This window comes from Nanorana parkeri, unplaced genomic scaffold (assembly GCF_000935625.1).
Source record: "Nanorana parkeri isolate BGI_ZX_2015 unplaced genomic scaffold, ASM93562v1 scaffold2047, whole genome shotgun sequence".
NCBI classification, from domain to species: domain Eukaryota; kingdom Metazoa; phylum Chordata; class Amphibia; order Anura; family Dicroglossidae; genus Nanorana; species Nanorana parkeri.
Genome location: NW_017308315.1, coordinates 6,330 through 15,361, shown reverse-complemented (window position 1 = coordinate 15,361; position 9,032 = coordinate 6,330). Strand labels below are relative to the sequence as shown.

The window sequence follows — 9,032 nt, the reverse complement described above, 5'->3', positions numbered from 1 at the left end:
TAGTGCCTGCATTCCGGTCCATTGCGATCTGCAAAAATAGTGCTCGCAGCATTTTTGCGGATCGCACTGGACTGGAACGCAGGAACTAATGTGCCTGGGTTCCGGGTGCGGGCGATCGGACTGTAGGCGAGGGGCTTGTCTGCGGTGCCATTGACTTCAGTGCATCGCCACGCCCCCTCCCGCCCCTGAATGCAGGTGTTTTTTCATTGGTAGATCTCATTGAGCTCATCATTTGAAAAGTAGATCTCCAGACAAAAAATTGTGGGCGCCCCTGGTCTAGATTTAAGCGTTTTTTTTTTGGTTTACAGTGTTAAAGAAATGTTGATTCTCATCAATACATCAAATACTTATTACTCAAAAAATAAAATGAAAAGCTCTTCTGACAATGTTTTATTGCTGTCTGTGTCCCCCTGCCTCGGTGACAATCATGAAAATCTTTGTATCTTCAGTAACATGTTCTGTCCCCCTTTTAGATTGTAAGCCCTCAGGGGCAGAGCCCTCCTTACCATCTTGTCTTGAATTGTATTGCAATTGTAATGTCTTCCTTATATTGTAAAGTGCTCCACAAACTGTTGGCGCTATATAAATACTATGTAATCATAATAATAATAATATTTGCCTTTTTTATTCTTGTCTCTGCAGTCAGTTATTGTAGCAGAACGCTGACTCCAGGAGAGCGCCCTCATTATCCCTCCAATGATTGTGTGACATGGACGGTGATCAATGTAAATGAATTCCCTGAGCAAATAATGTCATCACTGTATGCCCAGCACTGCAAGATGTGAACAGGGCAATGTCTAAGGATCACTCTATATGTAATGACAGATGACACTTTGATACACATTTATACTCTGTAATCATTTTATTAGGATTGACATAGAAGTGAAATGGAAAATACATGCAGAGGACGCCGACTACTATCCCGAGCTGATATTAAGCTGATGTTCTGGGAACACTAGTGTCTAAGCAAGCAAAACATGCAGATCGGGTATTCTCAACTCCTCCTACTGACGCACATCGGTGCCTATCATACTGAGAGTGGAAGGGGATTTAATCAGCACAGAGAGACATATGACAAGAGGCTACAGCTCCGCACACAATCACCCGTGACAATGTTCAGAATCTAGCTGTAACAGTCACGGCTCTCTGCAGAGATAGATCGAGAAGTGAGCGAGCGATGGTATGTGTTTGCTCACTTCCCGATTTACTGAGCCGACCTGTGACAGTTTCATTGTCACAGGTCGGCTCAGAGTGAAAATCACTCACCTCATAATTCTCCTTTAAGGAGATTTTCCTCACTTCCTGTCCCGTTGGTAACATTATACTGGACAGGCAGTGAGAGGAACTCTCCAACAGCAACACAGAAATAAAACTGGATTTTGGCTTACTAGCAAAATCCTTTTCCTGGAGTTCAATTCAGAGATGATTGGGTAATATGCAGGTTGATCAGTCAAAGTTACATCCTATCTCTCCTTTAAAAGAAAACTGTAATACCATTGGCTAATTTTTTATTTTAATTACCGTTATAATATATTTAAAATCTTTTTTTTTTTTTCCTTTTTTTTTCCCCCTACATAAACATTTGATACACAAGAAAGAATTCTTAGAGCACAATGTTACGTACATAGTTACATAGTATTTGAGGTTGAATAAAGACACAAGTCCATCAAGTTCAACCTTATGTGGCTGTGTGGCGTGTTTCTGTGTGTGTGTGTATATATGAGTCCCTGTGTGGCCCAATGTTTAGGAGTACCTGTACCCCTGTATGTTAGATAGAGACATATGACAAGAGGCTACAGCTCCGCACACAATCACCCGTGACAATGTTCAGAATCTAGCTGTAATGGTAATGCTGAATTCCAGGCAAATATCAATGGCACAAATGGTTGCAGCTCCGTATTTATGTATAAGTCATGAAATGTATTTGTTTTTAATACAAGCACCTGAATGTGATGAGCCCCTTGCAGTCTGTACAACAGAGCTCGGAGAGGGTAAGGTTTAGGCAGCACAATGAGCCAATCAGGTGAGCTGAAGTGCAAGAAACATACTGATAGAGGGGAAGATCATTGTGACAGAGGCATGAGTTTATTGGAGCGCTGCTTACACTTTCATTGTCTAGTCACAGGGTGGGGGGTGGGCAGATCAGGTCCTTTCCCTTACCAGACCAGGCTGTGCTGTGTGACAGAGCTGTGTACATCATAAGACTGCATAGACATAAATACAAATCATTTGGCATGCAAAATATCTATTATATGTGTATCTTCTCTGTGCATTTAGGTGTTTGCCTGGAGTCCAGATGTAGCTACATCTTCTCACTGATGTTGGGGGCTGTCGGCGGATCTATTTACTTCTCCTTGTGAGCTGCGATGAAATAAACATGAGAATAATCTGCGAGATCGCTCACATTCCGTCTCCTCTGCACGGCGCAGTAATCGATGACAAAGCCCAGCTTGCTGAGTGCGAATCTTACAAAGCTCTCATCGTATTTCATCATATGGATCCGGTCTGCCCCGACTGTCATGTAAGTCGCATTTATTGCCCCAATCAGGATCAGGTGACCTCCGATTTTCAGCAGGTTTGAGTTTTTTTCCAGGTTCCTCATGTAATCCTCCTCATCTTTACTGACGACGTCCAATAACGCTCCACTGATGACGCAATCGGCAAGAGGTAACACCAGCGGGTGGGCTAGATTCTCCTCTTCGAGGTTACAGGTCACAATATGCTTGATGGACGCTTTTAGGTTCAGTTCTTTGTCCTGAGTTTGGTCACTGAAAGAAAATGATAACAGGGTAGATAAAACACATGCCGAGCTGTTTTTAAGTTTTGGATAGAGTGGGAAAAGGTTAGAGCGCTTTTGGGTTTTTGCTACTATCCAAGCTCCATTAAAGGAGAACTATGGGGTCAGTGCTTTTCCCATAGTTCTCCTAGGGGTAACGGGAGGACACAAACCAGCGTCCTCCCGTCACCCAAAGCTCAGTATACCGCGAGCTACAGCTCATTATATACTGAGACACCGCAGCTGAAACGGATCCCGACAATTATGTCTGGATCTACCCAGCTGCGTGAGTGACAGCTGGCTCTGCCTATATAGAGGCAGAGCCAGCTGTACCCGCCCCCTCCCCCGTCCGTGCCGCCAGTCAGCGCTGGAGGATCGGACAGGAGAGGGGGAAATACCTGCAGGGAGCCATGAGTAACAGTCACGGCTCTCTGCAGAGATAGATCGAGAAGTGAGCGAGCGATGGTATGTGTTCGCTCACTTCCCGATTTACTGAGCCGACCTGTGACAGTTTCATTGTCACAGGTCGGCTCAGAGTGAAAATCACTCACCTCATAATTCTCCTTTAAGGAGATTTTCCTCACTTCCTGTCCCGTTGGTAACATTATACTGGACAGGCAGTGAGAGGAACTCTCCAACAGCAACACAGAAATAAAACTGGATTTTGGCTTACTAGCAAAATCCTTTTCCTGGAGTTCAATTCAGAGATGATTGGGTAATATGCAGGTTGATCAGTCAAAGTTACATCCTATCTCTCCTTTAAAAGAAAACTGTAATACCATTGGCTAATTTTTTATTTTAATTACCGTTATAATATATTTAAAATCTTTTTTTTTTTTTCCTTTTTTTTTCCCCCTACATAAACATTTGATACACAAGAAAGAATTCTTAGAGCACAATGTTACGTACATAGTTACATAGTATTTGAGGTTGAATAAAGACACAAGTCCATCAAGTTCAACCTTATGTGGCTGTGTGGCGTGTTTCTGTGTGTGTGTGTATATATGAGTCCCTGTGTGGCCCAATGTTTAGGAGTACCTGTACCCCTGTATGTTATGGTCTCTTAACCCTAAATTTAGTAACCTTGTCTCATAGCTTTGGTCCTCCAGCCCCTTAATTAGTTTTGCTCCCTTCTCTGGACTCTCTTTAGCTCAAGGGCATCCTTTCTGTGACCAAAACTGAGCTGCATACTCAAGATGAGGCCGAACCAGCAATCTATAAAGTGGCAAAATAATCTTTCACAAGTCTTGGATGGTACCATCCCATATTGCAGGAGTTGCTGCTCTGACTCTTTCACTGAGAAAATTAGACGGAGCTGTTTAGCTCTCTAATGAAAATTATTTTTACAAGAAAGGAACAAAAGGAGATAGATGATAAAGAGCATAAAGCTCCACCTACTGGCACAAAAGGAGAATGCACCATATTATTATTCAATATTTTATATTAATCTGGCTAAAAGATATATTTATCACATTTTCATATCACAGGCCTAACTTTAATTAATAAAGGAAGAAAAGTGTGTTCGCTCACTTATTGATCTATTGAGCCGACCTGTGACAGTTTCATTCTCACACTTTGGCTCGAACTAGGAGGATGAGTGAAAATCACTCACCTCATAGTTCTCCTTTAATAAAGGAAGAAAACATGTATAAAAGCGATGGACATTCACCTTCACATGCTGTAAAAAAATCCTTCAGCAGCAGACTCATTTCTCAACTTTACCAAAGCAAAGCAAAATGTAACAATAACACCAAACAATATGGGCGCCTATTATTCATATTGTTACAAACAATCATCAGACACTTCACCTTTTTCCCTCCAACTCTTCGACAGCAGTTTTTGTGTGAGTCCAATCAAAAGCTCTGGTATGATCGCCTAGCCATCAGCGCAGTTCCATGCTACATTTCTCACTGAACATCAGAAGAATTATATCTTTAAAGATGTTGGAAGCCGAATATAGATGATGAATGAAGGGGCCGTTGCTGAGTGCGATCAAAAGGTTTCCACGAATAAAACCTGTGTTATAAAATAAAGTGTTGTGTATATATTAAGTATATGAGCTGGGCAAAATAATTACAGTGACGTATATCTGACCCCAATTGCTAATGTCTTTAACCTGTTAGTGTCAAGTAAAATAAGAATTCAATTTTAGGAAGAAAAATGCTATATTTGACATCTATTATCTATAACTGTCGTTTTAGGGATGCACAGATACTTTTCGAGTACCAGTGCAGATACTTGTCATTTTCATGAGAACTACCAGGGTTGCAGAGGTTGCAGCTGGGACCTGGCTCTGGTGCTCCACCACTGTCCTGAAATCATTAGTCTGTATTTTTTTAGAAAAACTGTCACATGACAATAAACAAAAATGTATCAGTACTCATACTTGTAAGTACTCGGCCAGTACCAGTACTCGTACTCGCAAAACTGGTATCTGTGCATCCCTTTATTTATATTTATAAAAACAAAATCGTACATTAAAACAGAGATGTACAAATCCTGGGAGCTCCGTGTGCTCCTTACAAATGACAGCTGCCTCCTAATTTTTGAATTTTTCTCTAGTGTAGTCTTGGAGCTCAAAAGTATCGGTACATGTACTCGTACTTGTTCCGAGTACTGTACTTGGTATCTGTGCAACCCTAGTTGTTATTATTATTATTCAGGATTTATATAGCAGCCAATAATTTGTGCAGCACAATGCATGTACAATATACTATTTACAGTAGGGTCATCCTTTGTTTTGTGGGTTGGAGCAACATATTGTTAATGTTTTTACATAAAATAATTTCATTTTTTTAACTTACAGATACCTACATACCTCTGCTGAACACATAGTGAAGATTCATCATTGGAAACTTCAAGCTATCTTCTCCGAAGACCATGTCCTCCTTGTCAGAGAAGTAGAAGTCAAGGAAACTTCTAGAATCAATTCCGTGAATGTGGTAGAATTTCTTTGGTTTAGAATCCATCTTGCAGTGTCGCCGCGTCAAGTTACCACTTTCCAATGTGCTTAACTAATTCCCAGAGTTTAGTTTTTATATGTCAGGTAAATCTATGTTGTTGCCATACTTTTGTTTGTTACAATCACATGACAGTCATGGGGCATTCAGCTGACAGAGCTGTGATTACCATCTCCTTTTTTGTAAAATAAACATTTGCAATTCTACCCAATATTTATATATATTTTTTTCCCCCTGTTCTCTTCTTGTCTACATGTAGGTATATTTGGCCATATAACTTGTTGTATTTAGGTTTTTAAAAAGTTATAACACAGAAAAGAGCAAAAAGAGTTATTTCACCATAAACCAATATTGTTGGGTATATAGAAGTAGTTTGATATCACACCCCTCATATAGCCACTGCACAATGTACAAAAATACCATCAATGGGGTTTTTCTATGAGGACCGCTGGCCATCCTAAAAGGTGAAAGGTAGATGCGGGGACCTATTAGGGATTCTGGATGTGAAAACAAGACTTCTCAGTCATCCATCTTCCTGTGGGACTAATGGGAGCTTCGTACTATAAGATTAATGAATGGGACTTTATATAGGCATTTGAGACCTATCTGAGCCAGATTAAATATTAAATCAGGATCAATTATTGTGCTCAGTGGCGTCACAAGGGGTGTGTGGTCCGTACCCGGGTGCCACCATTGGAGGGGTGACACCAAAATAGTCATTTTGGTGTCACCCCCTATGAAAAGTCAGGAACCTCGGTCACGGCCTTAGTGCTTGACAGTGTCAGGGATAAGGCGGCATGACTTATCCTGGGTGAACGTTTCCTCCTCTCTCTGCCAGCGCCCATCACCAAGATGGCCAGGCATCAATAAGACAACCGCGCATGCGCGATGATGTCACAACGGGGTGACACCCGGTCTCGGGGCGCCCCTGATTGTGCTCGATAACTCTCATGAGAACACTAATGTAAGGGATTTATACCTTAGTCCTGCTCTTTGTAGAGATTTCTTCACTTCCTGTTGTATTTTCAGGGCATTTCCTTGTCACACTTCCCTGTGTGATGATCCAGCACCGAGTTTTACCTCCTGCCCGAGCTGCTCGGCTTCCTGCCAATCCACCCTGAACCTCTCCATTGAAAGTCCTGCTCACTTATTCTGTGTCTTTACACTCAGACGGACTCCATGTTTATTGCCTGCCTATGAAATCCCTGCAGTTTGCTATTACCTACCTAGTTCCCTGTGTGTCTCTGGATTCCCTCTTGCTCCCAGTGAGATCCTGCACGTCCAGCAAGCGGATTGTTATCATCATCTTCTTCAGTGAACCCGTGCACCTGTGCTTACCTGTGTGTCTGTCCTCTTGTGTGGCTGCCTGTTCCATGAAGCGTCGCTCTCCAGTGTATCCCGTATTGCCGTGTTGTTTGCTGCCTCCTCTCACACTGTTATTTGTACTTCTACCCTTGGCACCCACTGTCTTTGCCCTGCACGCAGCACGGAGCTGCACGTGCGGGACGATTCCTGTGTGAATGAGGGCTAAGAATCTGCGCCTCTAGTGCATCCCCGGTAACGCATAGACACCTACTTCCTGTGTTTTCAGTGATCTGCATCCCGGACACCTTTTTTTGCATGCTACTTTTAGTCAGTTTGTGTGCCCCGGTCACTGGACCCTGACACCCCTTAGATCGATGGTTGGGTTAAAGCTTGATGCATGTGCCCATAAACCTACCTGTGATATCTGAGGAAACACTATAGCGAAACATGTCAAACCGCAAGTGGAATAGAGCGAGACAAAATCTAAATTTAAGAAGACAAGGACTCAAGGGGCTTTCTCATTGTCGAATTTATTCCATGTATTCATTGGATTGTAATTATTATCAAACATTGATTTTAAGATGTAAAGAAACATTTGTTTTAAATCATGTTATTAAATAAATTATGCTTTCATTATGCCCAAAGTTTTTGTTTTTTTAAATCGCTTTAACAGCGGTTTAAACTTACCCGTATCTTCGGCGCGCGATCCGTCCGAAAATGTGAAACCGCTCGGGCGGCCGCAAAGAACCTTGGGGCGGGCTCATGCGCAGTTCACATTTTCAGCCGGGACGCGAGGAGGGACCCAAGGTAAGTCTATGGACGCGTGCACCCACATGCAGACACCGTGGGAGAGGAAGCGCCAGCAAGGACAGAGGAGTCAGCGATGGATCGGAGACCCGCCGCAGCGCTGGAGGGAAGGCTGAAAACTTTAGGAAAGAAGAAGAAGATCGGATTAAGAGACATCATTTAAGGTAAGTGCTTTCATTAACGTTGTGTTGAGGCAAAAATTTTTTGCCTTTAATGTCACTTTATGTTTAGTTTGGGACTACTTTGGTGATATCTAAAAAGCCTCATAGATGGTATTTTTGTACATTGTAGTAATTTCCCCACAAACCATTAAAATAGAAAAAAGGCAGAAATAGTAACAAACTTGGGGGGGGGGGGAGAATGACTTTAATACCAACGGAAAGGGACATTCATGGTGTCTGTTTTAGGAAGAAGTGATGAATATCTTCTGTTTTTGATTTGGATTTCTCCCTGCAAGAGTTTTTTAACACGATGTTTACATGTAACGATGTACACACGAGGTAACAAACTACGGAAATTAGTTTATTTCTCTAGAAAAATGTTTCAAAAAGAAAAAAAGTCAACAAACTTTAGAGCAATTGAACATTAACCTAACGCACCCATGGACATTACAGTAGACAGCAGGAGGATCAAGCCCCAAGGCGACATGGGATTAATACAGCAGAGGCACCCAATGGTGACAAATGGAGTCTACGTGTTACATTACATTGCTTTAGAAGCTTATATTAAAAAAACATACATGTAATGCATTGTCCCAGCATGTTTCGTGCCTCTAACATTAGAAGATGAGTGAAGATTGAGATGGTAGGGAGCTGACCCTGCTAATATATATACCAGCTGGTGATAATAATATGTGGTGACCAGGGCCGGATTCCCGGCAAAGCCACCGAGGCCCGGCCTTGGGGCGGCACAGGTTTGAAGTCACCCGATGCCCGGAAACATGGAGTTCCGGGCGCCGGGCGGTAATTTATTTTCTACATTTAGCTCTGCTTTGCACAAGCCGGGCTAAATGTAGAATATGAGCAATCAACTGTGTTTTCATTGCCAAACCCGGCCTTGGGGCGGCAGGGAGGGTAAATCCGGTCCTGGTGGTGGCCCTATTATTAGTACTAGTATTATTAATACTATCACTCTGACCCTGTTCTTTTCCATTCTCTCCCTTTGCTTTATTTCCTTTGTTGCCC

The 9,032-nt window shown here is 42.3% G+C and overlaps 1 pseudogene; it reads right to left on the bottom strand.

Moving 5' to 3' along the window:
* Positions 1 to 2,264: 2,264 nt before the first annotated feature.
* On the bottom strand, positions 2,265 to 5,749 carry LOC108800504 (annotated as a pseudogene).
* Positions 5,750 to 9,032: the final 3,283 nt, after the last annotated feature.